The 14464-nt window shown below is 41.8% G+C and overlaps 1 pseudogene; it reads right to left on the bottom strand.

The window, feature by feature from the left end:
* Positions 1-214: 214 nt before the first annotated feature.
* The window catches only part of LOC136176330 (large ribosomal subunit protein uL18-like), a 65648-nt pseudogene continuing 51398 nt past the window's right edge, over positions 215-14464 (bottom strand).

The raw sequence follows: 14464 nt of genomic DNA, 5'->3' as shown, positions 1-14464 counted from the left end.
TTCTCTTGTGGTTCAACTGGTAAAGAATCCGCCTGCAATGCGGGAGACCTGGGTTCGATCCCTGGGTTGGGAAGATCCCCTGGAGAAGGGAAAGGCTACCCACTTCAGTATTCTGGCCTGGAGAATTCCATGGACTATACAATCCATGGGGTCACAAAGAGTTGGACATGACTGAGCGACTTTCACTTTCACTTTATTAACTCCCAGCAGCCCATTACTGAGTTCTAAGGAAGCTTGCCTTCTTCTGAGCTACCTGATCTTTCTTCTGGGCAAGTGACATTTTGGGCTGATTCCACCTCTTCTTTTTAACTTCTTTCTTAGGCTTCTTCTCATACACTGGATTCTCTCATATTGCAGCATGCACTTTTTTATACATATCCTCCATCATGTATGGAATTATGTTATTCTTTATGAATGGAGAGAATTGTTTCCTGTAAACATCCTCATCTTCTTCAATCAGGTAACACATGTAATCTGCAGCATTCTGCCCCATTATGTGCTTTGGGTATACCTCAGCACTGAATTCTTTGTTTTCTGAATCATAACTAGGGAACCGTTTGGTATTATGAGGGATAGACAAACCTTCATTGACAGCTCCCTTCAGGGCCCCAGAAACTATTCTCGGTAGTAGTCCTGCCAAGTCCTGCATCAAAGTAACAGGTGAAGGCACCAGGTTGACCATCAACACTTTTCACATTGTATTCATCTCCAGTCACCTCGACTTGGCCTTTGTAAATTTTGTCCATACCAAACCTATTCAGAAGCCTGCAGGCCAGTGGCAGGCCAGTACAATGTACTACAGCATAATTTGTCAGGCCAACCTTCACACCATACTTCGGGAGTTCATGAGCATAAACTGCACAAACTGTTATATGTCCTTCTCTATGGGCATAAGCAGTCTGACAAATGATATCTCTGTTTGTTACATGAACGATCATTCTCTATTTGGATGTGTGGTGCTTATTTTTGTCTTGGATTACCAATCGTTTCTGAGCGTAGTAGTCAGTTTTGCCCTCCTGCTGTCTTCTGAATTTTACTTGGTATCTCTTGAAGTTGGCCGTGTTCTGGACAACTTAACAAACCCCATCCTGTGGAACAGAACCCCGACTCTGCAGCTTGCCACAGAGCTCTATGGTCCCATTCTTATAAGACTCACCCCTGTCGAGTTCATTTCTTGTCTACGGGCCTCTGGACCTAAGCTCTTTTCTGCTTTATTGTCATTATTTTTTCCAGATTGGAATGTCCTTTCTATCTCTCTAAATTCTAGCCATTTGTTCTATAAGACCCCACACTGACTTTTCCCTTTTCTGACTTCCGGTGGCAACGTTCACAGATTCATTATGCTTTTCTGGGCTCAGCCCTTGATGCTGGGTGGCAGTGGCTAATTATCTTGCTGGTTGGAGGGTCTGAATACTTTGAAGACATACCGATAGTGAAGCAACAGCCAAGAATGATGCAGTGAGTTGGAATCCAGAGAAACAGACCAAAGTAGACCTCAGTTGGAGTGGCTGAGAAACACTAGAGCAAGTAGAGGGGCATGCAGTGTGGATGAGCATAGACTGACTCTCTTATTCCAGTTGAGAGAATCCCAAAGAAGGGCTCTGGTTATCTCTCCTGGGGTCAAGTGCTTCATCCCTAACTAACCAAATGTGTTGGGGAAGACAAGGCCAAGTAGGAATTTGCCATGTGGATAGGGGTGGGGTGAATAGTTCCTATGAGGAGGGGTTTTGGCCAAACATGGATGGCCTATGGATGGCTAATATATTAAAATCACAGCAGTGACAGTGTCCACTGGTAATGTTCAGTATAGGCGTGTGGGTCGGTATGCTGGAAATCAGGAAGGAAGGACTATGGTGTAGCATACCACCCTTCCTATTCTTAGAACAGAGTCAACAAGTCTTTATTGAGACTTACTCCCTGGGGACTTGATAATTGTTGGACTAGCCTTTAACTCTGTACACTGTCATTTTTTTTCTTTTCTGTTCCATTAACCCTAGGACCTGCAGCTCCATTTAGACACCCAATAGCCTTGACATTTCTCTGCTCTGCAAGGAACCACTGACAACTTGCGCTGTTATCTTGGTCTTAATGACTGCTAAGTCACTTCAGTTCCCAGAGGGATATTGTGAAATCATCAACAGTGTCAGGCCACTGGCAGCCTTAAGCTCTGGATGGAATGTTTCCAGGAAGAAATGTGAGTGAGAAAAGGAGCTGGACACTTCCTTTTAGAGGAAGAGGATTAGCTCATCCTGGGAAGGTCAGCCGGATGGTGGCAGAGAGTATAGAAGTATTAGCATTAAATGCTTAACTCTGGACCGGTCTTCCCCAGCACTAGGGGGCACCAAAGTCAGCAACTTCCTGATTCTGAAGGCTGGTAGCATGTCAGCTGTTAGGAAATAAGGTGAGGGACAAATCTGTGAGGTAGGGAAGGTGGCATGGAATGAAGACCCTGACATGTCCAGGTCCCCTTGGTCCATCTCTGCTTGCTCTGTTCTGGATTCTGTTGGTTGATCTGGGCTCTCCAACTGCCTACCTGCCACCATACCCCTATTTCTTATAGCTGCTGGGTTTTTGACCCACTACTTCTTTCAGAATTTATGCCTTTGCTTCACTGGTCTGGCATGTGGATATTTGTTGAACTCTGCAGTGCTCCTTTGAACCTTGTCTTTTTGTGGCATATTATGGTTTATCCAGGGAACCCAAGGCGGCCAAAAAAAGCTCCACATCCCACATCCTGGCACCTGGCTCTGAGCTTACCAGTACAGCTTCCAGATTTACTGGGTGGAGTTTCTTTCTTTGCTGGGCTCCACAGTGCAAAGGACTTAATCCAGACTGTATTAGCATTGCCTGTCAACTCATGGCTGCGTCCCCTCTAGCCCAAGTCAGACGCATCTCTGTACCCTCGGCTTCTGTCACAGAGCCTGGCACAGAGTGGCATTAACCATGACTGTGAAGTGATTGGAAAATGCTCACTGCCACCTCTGAGTGTGGCCTGGACTTTTCTCTGAAAATATGACTCTGAGTGCTTTTCCCTGTCTGTCTGTCCTTAGGTTCAGATGCAACTAATCACCACACTCTTTCCTCTTCTCCTTTTTCACCTACTCTCTTTGCTTTTCCTACCAGTCTATCTGAGAGAGAGTGCAGTGTAGTGGTTAAGAACATAGATCCTAAATAGGATTTTCCGGTTTTAAATCCTGGTTTTATTACTTATAAGCTGTGCAACCACTGGCAAGTTACTTTGCCTGTCTGTACCTCAGTTTCTTCCACTGTCAAGTGGGAATAATAGAAATAATAAGAATAGGACCAACCTCACAGGGCTCTTGGGAATATTAAATGTGTTACTATGAACAACGTACTTGGAATAGGATTTGGTACCCAGCAGGCATTCTAGATGTGTCAGCTATTGTTACTGTTCTCTACCTTCACTGCTTAACTGAGTAGAGGTCATCTGACTTTGTTCCCTCTTGACTTCTTTGTACTCAGTCTCATTCTCTGGTCCACTTAGCTGAATATTTACAAATATTTACCGATTTCTAATAAGCTAACACTGAGCTGTAGCCCAGGAGATATCTAGACTCATTCCTTTTAAGTAGCTTCACCTCCTCTACTCATGGTTCTTTCCTCAGGTCAAGTCCTGATTCAGACCTTGGTCTTTTAATGGTTGATTGTGGGGGCTGTGAAAAAGTAAGGTTTATCTCTGCTGCTAGACCAAAATTTGACAAAGTTTTTTTGTAATGGGCTGGACAGTAAATTTTTTTTTTTTTTATGGAAGTATAGTTGATTTACAGTGTTGTGTTATTAATAGTTTCTGGTATATGGCAAAGTGATTCAGAAACATTTATGTGTATGTATATATGTATTTTTCATATTCTTTTCCATTATAATTTGTTATAAGATATTGAATATAATTTTCTGTGCTATGCTTATTGTTTATTTTATGTACAGTGGTGTGTATCTGTTAATTTCAGTCTCCTAATTTATCCCTTCCTCCCTTTCCCCTTTGGTAACCATAAACTTGTCTGTGAGTCTGTTTCTGGTTTGTAAATAAGTATCACTTTTTTAAAGATTCCATATATAAGTGGTATCATTTGATATTTGCCTTTCTTTGTCTGACAATTCACTTAGTATGATAATCTCTAATTCCATTTATTAATATGTTTATGTGTGTGTGTGTATCACATCTTCTTTATCCATTCATCTGTTGATGGACATTTAGGTTTCTTCCATGTCTTGGCTGTAGTGCTACAGTGATTGTTGGGGTGCATGGATCTTTTTGAATTAGGGAATTAGAGTTTTCTCTGGATACGTGCCCAGGAGTGGAATTTCTAGGTCATATGGTAATTCTAAATTTTTAAAGCAACCTCCATACTGTTTTCCATAGCAGCTGCACGAATTTACATTCCTACCAACAGTGTGGGAGGGTTTCCTTTTCTCTGTACCCTTTCTAACATTTATTATGGTCATCCTTCTGACTGGTGTGAGGTGCCTCATTGCAGTTTTGATGTGCATTTCTCTAATAATTAGCAATGATGAGTGTCTTTTTATGTTCCTGTTGGCTGTCTCTATGTCTTCTTTGGAGAATTGTCTGTGTAGGTCTTCTGCCCAGTTTTTGATTGCGTTGTTTGTTTTTTTTGGTATTGAAGTGTATGAGCAGTTTGTATGTTTTAGAAATTAAGCCCTTGTTGCTTGCATTTTTGCAAATGTTTTCTCCAGTTTCTCCTGTTTGCAAATAAATTCTCCAGTCTTTAGGTTGTCTTTTCATTTTGTTTATGGTTTCCTTTGGTGTGAAAAAGTTTATAAGTTTGGTTAGACCCCATTTGTTTATTTTTGCTTTTATTTCTATTATTTTGGGAGACTGACCTAAGAAAGCATAAATGCGGTTCATGCCAGAGAATGTTTCGTCTATCTTCTTTTCTAGGAGTTTTATGGTATCATGTCTTATATTTAAGTGTTTAAACTATTTTGAGTTTATTTTTGTGTATTGTGTGAGGGTGTGTTCTAACTTCAATGATTTACATGAAACTGTCCAGCTTTTCCAACACCACTTGCTGAAGACTGTTTTTTCTGCATTTTATATTCTTGCCTCCTTTGTTGAAGATTAATTGACCATAGGTGGGTGGGCTTATTTCTGGGCTCTTTATTCTGTTCCATTGATCCATATGCCTGTTTTTGTGCTAATACCACAATGTTTTGATTAGCTTTTTAGTATTGTCTGGAGTGTTATGCCTCCAGCTTTGTAAACATTTTAGGCTTTGCAGGCCACACAGGGTCTCTGTCCTGTCTCCTCCTCTTCATCTTCCTTCTTCTTTACAACCCTTTAAAACTGCAAAAACCACCCCTAACTTGAAGGCTGTATTAAATGAGTTTACATTTGATCATCAGTAAGTCCCGTGAGGGCAGGAACAATCTGTCTCATTACCCTGATGGTCTAATGCTACCCGGGCACTTGATAGGCCTTTGATTCGTACTTGTTGAATAAATGAATAAACAATAAATGAGTTCAGACAAGCCTCTGGCTTCCAAATTTAAGAGACAGTATTTCTGTGTAAGCTGTACAGTGAACAGGAGAACCCCAGGGAAGCGTTCTATTAAGTTGACTCCTTGCTCTGTCTGCAGTTGTCAAAGGGTACAGGTGCCTTCCACGGAGTCTGCCTTAGCCCAAGTACCTACCTGCAATTCCACTGCTGTCTTCTAGTTGAGAACCGGGCCTCCCTGCAGCCTCAGTTCCATACTAGCAGTATGCTGGTAAATATTTAACAACCAGCTACCCAAAAAACAAGCAAACAATCCCTGATTTATAGTATTTGCCAATTTCCATGGTGTCAATACTTCCACCATGGCCAATTTCATGCTATAAAATGAAGCCACTAAACTTGAAGCTGGAAAGAGAGATGCCATTAAACCGTACTCCCTGCCCTGCTCACCTCTGCAGTCCTAAGAACCATATGCCTACTTGGAGAGTAATTGAAAGAAACGTTAGCTCTCACAATCTCTGCCTTTAGGATTGGGCTCTTCTCTGTGTTTTGGTGGATGGGTACCATTATCTTGCCTTCCCAGACTTCCTGGATTTTGGCCTTGCCTGCTTTGATCCCCAGGCCCTGAGTGCTCATTGACCTCCTGACTCCCTGTTTCTTGCAGAACACAGATGGCCGGACTCTTCCTGATCCACCCTAGCTTCCTGGCTGTCAGGTTGCTGACGTGTTTCTGAGCACAGAGACCCAGCCACTCTACCTCCTGCAGGGCCTTCTGGTTTCCAGGCTGTGATCTGCTTTGACCACTCACTTCCAATTCTCACAGCACACCTCTCTTGACTGCTGGGAGGTTAACTCTCATCCTGCTGATTGGGAACTCAGTCCCCAGCTCAATTCTTCTTGCTCTGTCTTGGCTTCTGTTTAATTAGTACCATCTGTCTCTAAATCTGTATATAATTTTCACCTTTATTGATTCACACAAAAATAATTACTGGGTGCATTTTTTGTGTACCATGCTGTGTCTAGGCACCCAGGATACCTCAGTGAACAAAACAGGTAGGATTCTCTGTCCTTGGGGGCCTTATAATAAAGCGTGAGGAAGCTCATACTAAGCAACAGGAGTGATAAATCATATATTACAAAAGAAGGTGGTAAGTAGGATGGAAAAAGTAAGTAGGGAAAGATGGGTTGACAGTGCTGATAAGAGGCACATGGTTAGAGTGGCCTCTTTGAGAAGGTAACACTCAAGTAAAGCCTTACAACACATACTATGTGTTCTATACGCCCATACACAACATCTACTCATCATCAACTCCTGGTCATACAGGTACATGGCTCACTTTGGCCTGAAAATTTCCAGGATTTGTTTCTCACAGAGGGACTATTTCCTGTAAGAGAGAAGGAGAAAGTATTGTGATTATATGCTTGGGCTTTGGTATATGATTTTGAATCCCTGCTCTCTGGTCAATGAGGGCAGCTATTGAGGTTTACATAATCTATTGAACAATGAGTTTCTTGAGGGAAGGGACTGGATCTCTCTTGCTCACCCTATAGCCCCCATACCTAGTAGAATCTGAACTCTGTCAGTGTTGCTTATTAGTCCTTTTGTCCTGGGAAAATTCCTTTCTGAGATTTCAATTCCTCATATGTAAAACTGGGATGTTAATAATGATAATACAAGTATCCACCTCATACGGTTGCTGTATGAGTTAAATCCAGCTGCATGTTGCTGGAACAGTGGCTGGGCAGCGCTGGAGCAACTTTGAGGGGATACCCCGCGTCCAAGGTCAGAGAGGCCACAGCAAGATGGTAGGAGAGGCAAATTCACGTTTAGAATCAATCCCCATTCCTCCTAGAGACTCTCAGAGGGCTCAAACAAACCTTGTGTGCACCAGGACCCAGAGACTCCACAGAGACTGATGCAAAACTGTGTTTGAGTGTCTCCTGTGGAGGTTCGGATGAGCAGTGGACGGCTGCAGGAGCAGGGGCTCTGGGTGCAGTAGACCTGGGTATGGCATAAGCCCTCTTAGAGGAGGTCACCATTAACCCCACCATAGAGCTGCCAGAACTTACACAGGACTTGGAAATAGACTCTTGGAGGGCACGAACAGAACTTTGTGTGCACCAGGACCCAGGAGAAAGGAGCAGTGACCCCACAAGAGACTGACCCAGGCTTACCCGGAAGTGTCCAGGAGTCTCTAGTGAAGGTGTGGGTCGATGGTGGCCTGCTGCAGGGTTGGTGGCCCTGAGGGTAGCAGTACATGCATGGGACCTTTTGAAGGAGGTCACCATATTCTTCATTACCTCCACCATAGTTTGGCCCCAGGTAAATAACAAGGAGGGAACATAACTCCACCCATCAACAGAAAGTTGGGTTAAAGATTTACTGAGCATGGCCCTGCTCATCAGAACAAGACCAAGTTTTCCCCTCAGACAGTCTCTCCCATCAGGAAGCTTCCAAAAGCCTCTTATCCTTCTCCATCAGAGGGCAGACAGACTGAAAACCACAATCACAGAAAACTAACCAAACTGATCACATGGACCACAGCCTTGTCTAACTCAATGAAACTATGAGCCATGCTGTGTAGGGCCTCCCAAGATAGATGGGTCATGGTGGAGAGCTGACAAAATGTGGTGCACTGGAGAAGTGAATGGCAAACCATTTCAGTATTCTTGCCTTGAGAACCCCATGAACAGTATGAAAAGGCAAAAAGATAGGAGGGCATTGAAGGATGAACTCCCCAGGTCAGTAGGTGCCCAATATGCTACTGGAGATCAGTGGAGAAGTAACTCCAGAAAGAATGAGGAGACGGAGCCAAAAGCAAAAACAACACACATTGGTGGATGAGACTGGTGATAGAAGCAAAGTCCAGTGTTGTAAAGAGCAATATTGCATAGGAACCTGGAATCTTAGGTTCATGAATCAAGGCAAACTAGAAGTGGTCAAACAGGAGATGGCAAGAGTGAACATCAACATTTTAGGAGTCAGCAAACTAAAATGGATTGGAATGGATGAATTTAACTTAGATGACTATTATATCTATTACTGTGGGCAAGAATCCCTTAGAAGAAATGGAGTAGCCATCTTAGTCAACAAAAGAGTCCGAAATGCAGTACTTGGATGCAATCCCCAAAACGACAGAATGATCTCTGTTCATTTCCAAGGCAAAGCATTCAATATCATGGTATCCAAGTCTGTGCCCCGACCAGTAATGCTGAAGAAGCTGAAGTTGAATGGTTCTATGAAGACCTACAAGACCTTCTAGAACTAACACCCAAAAAAGATATCCTTTTCATTATAGGGGACTGGAATGCAAAAGTAGGAAGTCAAGAAACACCTGGAGTAACAGGCAAATTTGGTCTTGGAGTACAGAATGAAGCAGGGCAAAGGCTAGTAGAGTTTTGCCAAGAGAACGTACTGGTAATAGCAAACACCCTCTTCCAACAACACAAGAGAAGACTCTACACATGGACATCACCAGTGTAGATGGTCAATACCAAAATCAGATTGATTATATTCTTTTCAGCCAAAGACGGAGAAGCTTTATACAGTCAGCAAAAACAAGACAGGGAGCTGACTGTGGCTCAGATCATGAACTCCTTATTGCCAAATTCAGAGTTAAATTTAAGAAAGTAGGGAAAACCACTATACCATTCAGGTATGACCTAAATCAAATCCCTTACAATTATACAGTGGAAATGAGAAATAGATTCAAGGGATTAGATCTGACAGACAGAGTGCCTGAAGAACTATGGATGGAGGTTCATGACATTGTACAGGAGACAGGGATCAAGACCATCCCCAAGAAAAATAAATGCAAAAACCCACATGGCTCTCTGAGGAGGCCTTATGAATAGCTGTGAAAAGAAGAGAAACTAAAAGCAAAGGAGAAAAGGAAAGATATACCCATTTGAATGCAGAGTTCCAAAGAATAGCAAGGAGAGATAAGAAAGCCTTCCTCAGTGACCAGTGCAAAGAAATAGAGGGAAACAATAGAATGGGAAAGACTAGAGATCTCTTCAAGAAAATTAGAGATACCAAGGGAACATTTCATGCAAAGATGGGCTCAATAAAGGCCAGAAATGGTAGGAACCTAACAGAAGCAGAAGATATTCAGAAGAAGTGGTAAGAACACATAGAAGAACTATACAAAAAAGATCTTCACGACCCAGATAATCATGATGGTGTGATCACTCACCTAGAGCCAGACATCTTGGAATGCGAAGTCAAATAGACCTTAGGAAGCATCACTATGGACAAAACTAGTGGAGGTGATGGAATTCCAGTTGAGCTATTTCAAATCCTGAAAGATGATGCTGTGAAAGTGCTGCACTCAATATGTCAGCAAATTTGGAAAACTTAGCAGTGGCCACAGGACTGGAAAAGGTCAGTTTTCATTCCAATCCCACAGAAAGGCAATGACAAAGAATGCTCAAACTACCCGCACAATTGCACTCATCTCACACGCTAGCAAAGTAATGCTCAAAATTCTCCAAGGCAGGCTTCAACAGTACGTGAACCATGAACTTCCAGATGTTTAAGCTGGATTTAGAGAAGGCAGAGGAACCAGAGATCAAATTGACAACATCTGTTGGATCATTGAAAAAGCAAGAGAGTTCCAGAAAAACATCTATTTCTGCTTTATTGACTAAGGCAAAGCCTTTGACCATGTGGATCACCACAAGCTGTGGAAAATTCTTCAAGAGATGGGCATACCAGACCACCTGACCTGCCGCCTGAGAAATCGGTATGCAAGTCAGGAAGCAAAAGTTAGAACTGGACATGGAGCACCAGACTGGTTCCAAATTGAGAAGGAGTATGTCAAGGCTGTATATTGTCACCCTGCTTATTTAACTTATATGCAGAGTACATCATGAGAAATGCTGAGCTGGATGAAGCATAGGCTGGAAGATTTCCAGGAGAAATACCAATAACCTCAGATATTCCGGTGACACTACCGTGATGGCAGAAAGCAGAGAAGAACTAAAGAGCCTTTTGATGAAAGTGAAAGAGGAGAGTAAAAAAGTTGGCTTAAAACTCAGCATTCAGAAAACTAAGATCATGGCATCTGGTCCCATCACTTCATGGCAGATAGATGGGGAAACATTGGAAACAGTGACAGACTTTATTTTTTTGGGCCCCCAAATCACTGCAGATGGTGACTGCAGCCATGAAATTAAAAGACACTTGCACCTTGGAAGAAAATTTTGACTAACCTGAGACAGCATGTTAAAAGACAGAGGCATTTCTTTGCCAACAAAGGTCCATCTAGTCAAAGCTATGGTTTTTCCAATAGTCAGGTATGGATGTGAGAGTTGGACTATAAAGAAAGTTGATCGCCGAAGAAATGATGCTTTTGAACTGTGGTGTTGGAGAAGACTCTTGAGAGTTCCTTGGACTGCAAGAAGATCCAACCAGTCCATCCTAAAGGAGATCAGTCCTGAGTGTTCATTGGAAGGACTGATGTTGAAGCTGAAACTCCAATACTTTGGCCACCTCATTCGAAGAGCTGACTCATTAGGAAACACCCTGATGCTGGGAAAGATTGAGGGCAGGAGGAGAAGGGGATGACAGAGGATGATATGGCTGGATGGCATCGCTGACTCAGTGGACATGAGTTTGAGTAAACTCTGGGAGTTTGTGCCGCAGTCCATGGGGTTGCAAAGAGTCGGACATGACTGAGCCCCTGAACTGACTGACTGATGAGTTAAATTGTAACAATTTATAATATGCGTAGAGCACTTGGCACAGAGCCTAGTACACAGAGAGTGCTTACTAAAGTGGTCACTTAGAAGTGGTCACTGTTGTTAGAGTCACCATACAGAATTAATGTTCTCCAGTTGAAGAGGTGTTATTATGGAAATATTCCTTGCTTCCCTAATAACTTGGTCCCATTGCCAAGCCGATACAGTGCTCGTTATAACCTGACGAAGTATGTGGTGAATGGTGGATGGGGGTACGAGGAGCCTTGGGAGGGGGAAAGAGCTCAGGTGGAAGGACGGAGGTGGTCCCTGGAGCACTGTGGCCAGGCCCGAGGCCATTGTATAAACAGACTGTCAATCAGTCAGAACAGAGAAGTGGAACAGCAGTGACTAGATGAATACACAGAGCAAGGGGGTTAATGGAGTTGAGATTAAACTGTTAGCTGAGATGAAAGAGAGTAATTTTCCTGAGGGGATGGGCATCAGTGGTGGGGTCTGGAAATAAGACGTTGACCGTGTGTCCTATACCTGGGTCTTTCTTCCTCTGAAAGTGTTCTTTCAGACCCAGTTCCTTAGCTTTCCCAGCAGCCTGCAGTATCTGCTGAACCGACTCTCTTGTCTCTGATTGCTCCCGTCTGGTCTCTGTTTGTCTCTCATAAAGCCGGCAGTCTGGATGAGGACCCCTGCTGTCTCTGTGGGCACAGCCAGGGGCGCCACTTGCTAACTCTTAGGAATGTAACCACCACTGCAGTTGTTCACAGGGAGTGTAGACACTCCTTAACACTATGTCACAGAAGGCAGCATCCTGACCAAACAGACCTAAGCAGAAGAGGCTTCTCTTCCTAGTAGATGCCTGGCTGGAAACAGATGCTTTATGGAAGTCAGTTGCCATCCAGAGAGTCAGCAACATTTGTTTAGAAGCCGCTGCACGTCTGTCCCTGTGATGAGGGAGACAGTATTGCAATGCAGAAAAGATAATGAACCTCATCAGAATCTCTGATTACTTCCTGAGGATTGATTCTGAGAAGTGCCTTTAAGGGTAAAAACACTTTTAAGGCTCTTGACGCATATTGCTATATTGCTTTCCAAAAAGGACAGACAAATTCACATGCCCTTTTATTGCATTTGATTGTGCCCATTTTATCATGTCTTTGCCAGAACTGAGTATTATTAAAAATTTTAAAATATATGTAACAGAGAGGCAAAGTGGCATTTCTTTGATTGAATCTTTATTCTTTTATTAACAGGGGTGTGAACATTTTGAAATGTTTCTTTGCTATATAGGAGATAATATTTGGGATCATCTCCATGGTAGGTCTGGAGGAATAGTGACTAGATTTTTTTTTTTTTTTACTGAATTTTATTTATGTTACTTATTTTTAAATACCCATACAGTAAAATTTACTTTTGTTGTTGTGTAGTTTTGTGATTTTAACGCGTACACAGAGTTATGTAACTACTAAGACAATCAGAATTTAGACAGTTTTCTCCCTCCATAGGGAATCTATGCTGCCTCTTTGTAGTAAAACCCTCTACCAACTCTTAGTTCCTGACACCTACTGATCTATTCTATGCACTTTATTTTACTTTCCCCAGAATGATATTACAGTGTATTTAATAGAGCAAGATTTTAAAAACTTAAGTCCAACTTAATATTTTTACTTTGTATACTGTTCTTTGTTGTCCTAAGAATTCTTTGCTTAACACAAGGTCACAAATATTTTCTGCTAAAAGTTTTCTAACTTTACGTTTTACATTTATGTCTATAATCCATTTTGTTAAATTTTGTACCAAGTGTGAGATGTTCGTCAATATTCATATTTTTGTAGTATATTGATGGCCATTTGATCTGGCACCATTGCTCACAAATCTAACCTTTTCCTTTTTAATTGCCTTTGTATCTCTTTCAAAAATCCATTGGCCATATGTGCTTTTTTTTTCTCCTGGCCCCTCTGTTCTGTCTTATTGATCTATCTTATATTCATTAGCATCTGGTCTTGATTATGGTAGGTTCCTATATTTTTGTCTCTTCCAGAATGACATACAAATGGAATCTTATAGTATTATAAAATTTGTCTGGCTTGTGTCACTTAGAATAAAGAATGTGTGTGAGATTCACCCAAGTTGTGTATGTCAGCCTTTCGTTTGTTTTTATTGTTCAGCAGTATTTCATTGTATGGATGTACTAGAGACTATTCATCCAATTGCTGTTCGTTTTTAGAGTTTGTTTATTCAATTCCTTTTCCTTTTTAAGAATCAACTTGTAAATAGCTGTAAAACTTGATTAGGATAATGTTGGGATTTCCTAATGTAAGTCTAGAAATAAATTTGGGGAGAATTGATATCTTAACATATTGAATCTTCCAATCTATGAATATGGTATATCTTCATGTATTTAACCTTTTGAAAATTTATTTCATCAGTGTTTTATAGTTTATAGCTGACATCTAAGTATTTCATGTTTTGGAATTGCCAGGGGTACTGTTTCTAAAATTTTAAATTCAGTTTCAAGTTGTTATTGCTAGTATAAAGAAATACAATTAATTATTTGTGTACTGATTTATTTCTGATGTTGCCCTCTTGTAAGCCACCTGCTGTGTAAAGAAGTCCAGTCTATTCTGGTGGAGAGAGATCCTAGAACACAGGAGACCATGTGACAAAGAACTGAGGTTTCCCATCCTACAGCCAGTCACCACTGCCAGCTGTGTGAGTGAAGCCATTTTCAGTATTCCTGGCTTCAACAGTATGTGAATGGAGAACTTCCAGATGTACAAGCTGGATTTAGAAAAGGCAGAGGAATCAGAGATCAAACTACCAATATCTGTTGGATCATAGCAAAAGCAAGAGAATTCCAGTAAAACATCTACTTCTGCTTCACTGGCTATGAAAAAGTTAAAGCCTTTGACTGTGTGAATCACAACAAACTGGAAAATTCTTAAAGAGATGGGAATACCAGACTGCTTACCTGCCTCCTAAGAAACCTGTATGCGGGTTAAGAAGCAACAGTTAGAACTGGACATGGAACAATGGACTGGTTCACTACTGCGAGAGGAGTATATCAAGGCTCCTTATTTAACTTATATACAGATTACATCATGCAAAATGCCAGGCTGGATGAATCACAGGCTGGAATCAAGATTGTCAGGAGAAATATCAACAACCTCAGATATGCAGATGACACCACTTTAATGGCAGACGTTGAAGAGGAACTAAAGAACCTCTTGATGAGGTTAAAAGAAGAGAGTGAAAAAGCTGGTTTAAAATTCAACATTCGAAAAACTAAGATCATG

The sequence above is a fragment of the Muntiacus reevesi genome, chromosome 10 (genome assembly GCF_963930625.1).
Source record: "Muntiacus reevesi chromosome 10, mMunRee1.1, whole genome shotgun sequence".
In the NCBI taxonomy this organism is placed as follows: Eukaryota; Metazoa; Chordata; class Mammalia; order Artiodactyla; family Cervidae; genus Muntiacus; species Muntiacus reevesi.
The sequence above is the reverse complement of the archived record's forward strand: the minus strand, read 5'-3'. Positions and strand labels throughout refer to the sequence as shown.